Here is a 6,058-nt window from a genome sequence, read left to right on the forward strand (position 1 = left end):
AACGCTCGGTCACCCGCAGCTAATGCTTTCGCTCAATATTTGGTTAAGCAGCGTTGACCTCTTGTATTTTTTATTTGAGTAACCAGAAAAGCCCTAACTAGGAACTAATTTCCGTCTCGGAGGAATTGTGTGTATCAGTTACTGCATACTTATTAACAGTTTGCCAAACGCTGTGCCAGTCTCTAAACGAAAAAAAAATTTGCGGATAAAAAAAAAAACGCTATCGCGTCTACTCTTAAGGGGAGCCCATAGCGTCCCCCTAATTTTTCGGCTTCACGGGGCTTTCAGGCGTCAAGGCGCCGAGAAAATCTTGGGCGGTGAAGCCATCCAATGATTGTTATTTTCATTTTCAACGTCAGGTTAAGTGACACGTGCCACTTAAGCTGTAAAGTTTTGGAACGTACATGCAGTGTTAAAATATTCCGCTGCACCCTAAGTTAAACTGAGAACTCCACAAACTCACAAGAAGTGGCGAACATGTTTATTTGTCGACACTACTAGCGCCATTTGCTGCCGAGCATCTATAAAGGGTTTATACCCGCTGCCTGGAGTAGACGAAGAAGGAGACAGCTGTGTGTCGCGTGCGGCGCCAGCAAGACTCGCGCTCTAGCACCCCTGCTGGCACGTTCCGTCTACGTGTCATCAGAGCGCGCTGCCCACATCTCTGCCCCGGATCTCCCTGCGCCAGGATGGGTGACTGCTGTAAGCTTCGCTGAACACAGCCCACTCAGCACCCTTCGCGAGATGTCGAGCCCCGGTGATATTGACCGCGGTGACCAGCCTCCGGAGTTCAGCATGCCCTCGTCTTCCTCGGGCGTCTACTCGCAGGTGGGCCACTGTTTGCTCTTGGGTCTCGGAGCCGAGCGGTTTGCCGATATGCGGCGTCTAAGAGACTAATACACCCGCCGCGCTTTTCGAGCTACTGGATCTAAGCGCAGAATGAAAACACCAGTAGAGGACAGCTTTTATTTGCTACGCTTGTGCAACGAATCGCATGCATGGTTATTTTCCTAGATTTGTCAAGTTTATACCGCACTGGTCGCCACCGCGACTGCACATAGTTCCATTTATTGATTCCTGCGACGTGCAATTCCTAAGAGGCGGCGGCTGGTAACCGAAAGCTCTTCTCTCGCATGTGGGTGCGTGCTGTCTTTGGCACGTAGTATTGGCATGCTGTATAGGTCTACACGAATTAATTCACAGAGCCGCTGCCGCGCTCGATGCGGGAATTTCTGGGCAGCACTTGATCACTTTGCTTACAGATAAACGTACGCCCGGTGCTCAGTATTTTCAGTGTGATCTTTGCTTGTACAGTCAGAGTCAATTTCAACATCATGTGTTATTAAGGAGACCAAATTATCCAAAGAAAATATATGCTGATTACAAGTTCGTGGCAAAAAGGATGAGGAACGCTGGTAGCTTTTCCGTGGTTGGTGTTGAGAAATATTTGCAATACATGCTTTTTTGAATTTACGGTGCAGCATGTCCAGATGGCGCGGTTACAGTGAGTATGCATCTACCACAAGCAAATAAACTTGAGGCACTGGCGCGTTTAATGGTTGCATTTTACTCTTATATCCTGTACTTAAGAATCTTGCAGACTTTGGAGGACAGCTTGAAGGTCACGAGTCCGCTTTTCCGGGGTGACATGCGCCTTACAGTTTCGTTCTCGATCAACAGCTTCGAGCTCGAATACATAGGCACATGTGATGCTCTTGCTGGGCGAACCCTGATCGCTCGTTTATTTCTCAGCGTCCTTCGGCACAGTTTTTGCGTGATTCACCGTATAATATTATGGCATATTTTGGTTTCATTAACAACGTCACTTCCCGTTGCCTCAGTTGCTTTGAGAAGTTGAAAAGAAAAACGATAAAGCTAATTGAACCAACGCAACAAATCCGCCCTTTTAAAATATCAGGAATATTTCTATCCCTTAGGGCTGCCGACTAAGGCCCTTCTGATCTCGCCCGGCCATAGGAAATAGGCGGTACAGTGACTCAGAACTCACGATAACATTCTTCACCAACGGAAGCCTTGCGCCTTCCCTTTAATAAAAATGAATTTTAAACAGTACATGTCAGAGAATAAAAGAAACTGATCAAGGGTTGACCTACAAGTAGAATTAATTGTCCTCGTCTGGGCAGCGCGATTATAGCTGGCAAGGTTTATCGACCCTATATAGCGGATATGGGGTAGGGGGGGGGGGGGGGCGAGAAGAAAATAGAAGGGAAAAATGTAAGGATACATCTTGGGGAGGAATTTCTGTGTTGCCATCACTTGAAAAAAAAATAGTCGGCGCCAGTACGATTGGTAAGATCTCTCTATCGTGTCTTTCGCGCTGTAATTATGGAAGACCATCAGCAACTCGCCCATCAACTTGCGTTGTCGAGCAAAAACATGTTTCTTTGGCATGAATTTCTCAGCGTGGCACCGGGTATCCCAGAAGGGAAAAAGTTTGGGCGTGTTGGTTCATCGTCAATACAGCGAAGCGCTCAAAATCACAATCGCTATTGTCCTGTTTCCTCCTCGTCCTTGTGATTTTGAGCGCTTCGCTGTATTGACCGGGTATCCCACGGCCTGAAAATAAGTGGCAGCTGTGATAAAACTACAATGTGGGATGCATGATGAACCTGCACCTAAATCAGGTTTGATGCTGACACGCTTATCCTGAAAGGGGACAGGCATTCCAAAGGGTCCCGATAAAGAATACAGTTGCAAGAAAATAGTTATACTCTTTCAGCAAGGAGGGGAGAAGAACAAAGAAGCAGAATAATTAATCAAGGGAACCACACCTGTCAAGCCCATTATTTGAATAAAAAAGAATTCGAAGGAAAACCAAATTAGGAAGTGATAAGAAGGAAGCATGTCTGGAAATACACGTGCCGATTATACTATTGTGAAGGGTGAAGGAGGTACAAATGAAAGTCTTATGCAGTTTTCATTCATAACGCTTGTCCTGATCAGTAGAATAGGTGTGTGTGTGTGTCTGAGTTGTCCAGGCAGTGACTGTGCCCATTCATGACAGTCACAAGGTCTGAGCTGCACGGGCCCAGACGTCACCGCAATGTTTTAAAACATACATTGAAGCATCGCCATAGTTATCCTCATTTGCAACGTGGCACGGAGATTGGTGCAAATGACATTTAAAGCACAGCTCTACAACCAAACCGAACGCGGAGTCTCACGACGTGCTTTTATGATTCTCCCAGTGGTCAAACTGAAGCAACGGCTGCACCCCTTGTTAGCCGATTTCGGTGTCAAGGCAGCCTGCGTACAAACAAGAGCGGTACTTTCACCCAAGGTGCGCTATAATCTTTGCACATGAAGCAGCTCTTTAGATGTGGACTATACACGGAAGCGAAGCATGAATTAGGCTTGACGACGCACACCGTGCTCGTTTGCCTGCTCAGTATGCTACCTGAGCTGTACACTTTCGATTGCGCAGTGAAAAACTACGTTTGGGAGCCACTCAAGCCGAAGAAAAAGCAAGGTCGCTCTGGGATTGTGAGAGTACATTTAATCAAACTAAGGCATTGCTTCTTCCAGGGAATGGTGGGTGTGTATGTGTAGGAAAGAAATGGGGGATGCGGCCGTCATTATAGTCATAAGCAGGTCGCTTGGAATAGCTAGGATCAGAATGGCGATGTCAGAGGTATAGACCTTTTCATGACCCTGGGAGAAACCGGTTGGACTGGGCTGTGAAGCAGTCGTTGGGGGAAAATCCGCAGCTTTTTCCTGTGCTATGAGCACAGCCCAGTCTCCAATATGGCAGCGTCCTTTGGCCAATTTTGAAAAGGTCTATGGACGCAATCGTCGATCGGCAGTGTTCCAGGTGAATGCCCGGGGGGTTCGCACGTGAACTGTAGCAAGGGAGGATTGATTGGGACAAACGCTGCCGTTTTCAGTGGCGTTGATAGAGGTCTTCTTTCGAACACGCAGGGGACGGTGCCAGAGAAAATGACCAACATGGCAGAAAGCGCTCTGCTTGACACACATGCTTCCAACCTGGAGTCCTTCAGCACCACAAAAGTCGACATGAAGGACGATGAAGACAGTTTTAGGTGAGTGCTATGCTGTTTTCAACAACCAGAAAACCAGCCGTGACTGGCTTTACCATGTCGAAAAACTCCTAAGAAATTTCTGAAACTCAAGCTGCACATTCGCTTTATTCCGTTTATTAACCTTAAAGGCCCCTTTCGAGGTATTACATAAGGGGTGGGGTACAGATAATCATCAAATGTTACACTTCTTTCACAGATTTGCACATGATATACGCATTTCAATGTTGGCATTGAAGAATGATGGGCAGGTGATGGCAGTGACGGAGTGGAATAGGTCGTTCCAGTCTGACGCGGCTCGTGGAAAGAACGAAGAGGAAAATGTTTAGGTACGGGCGCGTGGACGAGCAACTTGAAGTGGGTGGCCGGCCGAAGAGATATGCGTGGCGGAGGTGCGCAGATGTATGGTTCTTGGCGGAGTGAGTTGCAATAGAATATGTAGTAAAGAAATAGGATGGCGGTACGGCGACGGCAAGAAAGATTTCGTAAGTTAGACTGCGATTTCAAGGATATTACACTGACTTCGTATGTATACTGGGAATGAATGAAACGGGCTACGCGATTTTGGATGGTTTCAGGTGCATCGATGAGATATCTTTGATGAGGGCTCCAAATCGGGGACGCATAAATTCCAATTTAGGCCTTACCAGAGCGTTTAGCGCGAGTAATCTCACATCTGTAGATGCATGATGTAAATGGCGCTTGAGAAATCCTAGGGTTTTATTCGCAGAAGAAATTTGTTCGTAACGCGTTCGCGCCAAGACAAGACATGACTTAAAATGATACCCACGTACTTATATGAGTGGATGAGCTCTACGGAAGTATTAGCAAGCCTGTAAGGAAAAGAAAACGGTTGAGGTTTCCGGTGAAACGAAATGATTTTGCATTTGTTTGTGTAAGGGTCATTAGCCAATCATCGCACCGTTTTTTAACGTGGTTAAGATTATCCAGAAGGGCATTTTGGTCAGAGATATTTTAATTGAGCGGTAGATAACGCCGTCGTCAGCAGACAGATGGTTATTACATAAGAGGAGCTCTGCTAAGGCATTTATATAATAAGAAGGGGAGAGGGCCTAGGACAGAGCCCCGCGGTACGCCTGGGGTTACGGGGACTGATTAGAAGATTGGTTATTAATAGAAACATTTTATGAGCGATACGCAAGAAACTCTTGAATCCATTTCCAGATGTCAGGGTGCAAGTTCAGTTGTGAAATGCGTAACAATAAGCGTCGATGGGAGACTTTGCCTAAAGCTTTAGCAAAATCTAGGAATATGGCATCAGTCTGAATATCCAAGTCAAGGCTTCCCAGTCAAAACGTACTACAGAAATACTACAGAAAAAATACCTGTAGTTTGTAGTTTGGACATATTTTCGGCATGTCGCAATTGTGTTGTCTGTCTTCTGTAGTATTTCTGTAGTCTGCGTTGTGTAGTGTTTAGCATTTCTGTAGTCTGTCTTATGTAGTCTGTCGCATGTTTGTAATCTGTTTTGAGTAGTGTGTCGCATGTGTGTAGTCTGTCGTTTGTACTGTTGTCCTTCTGTAGTCTGTCTCCTGGCATGTAGTATTTGTGTAGTGCGGTGCATTTCTGTAGTCTGCCTCGTCAAGTAGTTGCTATTGATAAATTAACATGCATGGAATGCATGTTAATTCGAATGGAATGCATTCCAAGAACGCATGGAATACAGAGCAGTCCAGCTCTGCATTCCATGCATTCTTAAGTATGGCCATGCACATCAAAAACACCTTACTTAGGGCAAAACAATTTATTAGTACAATACTCCCGGCTGATGACGTTCTTTTTTCTTCTGCTTGTTCAAGTTCAGCATGCCCAGCTGAAGAAAATAAAGACTGTGATGCTGCATGCCCATAAGAAATACACGTAAACTTTGAAGAACTCATAAGTATGCAACGTGTTAACAAAATGTCACCTAGCTGTGCAGAACACTGCAGAATTTGGCAGACATCTGTTGACTGTGGCAACACATTTCGTATGCACTG

Source organism: Amblyomma maculatum, chromosome 7 (genome assembly GCF_055883805.1).
Source record: "Amblyomma maculatum isolate TAMU_Amacu chromosome 7, ASM5588380v1, whole genome shotgun sequence".
Taxonomy (NCBI): domain Eukaryota; kingdom Metazoa; phylum Arthropoda; class Arachnida; order Ixodida; family Ixodidae; genus Amblyomma; species Amblyomma maculatum.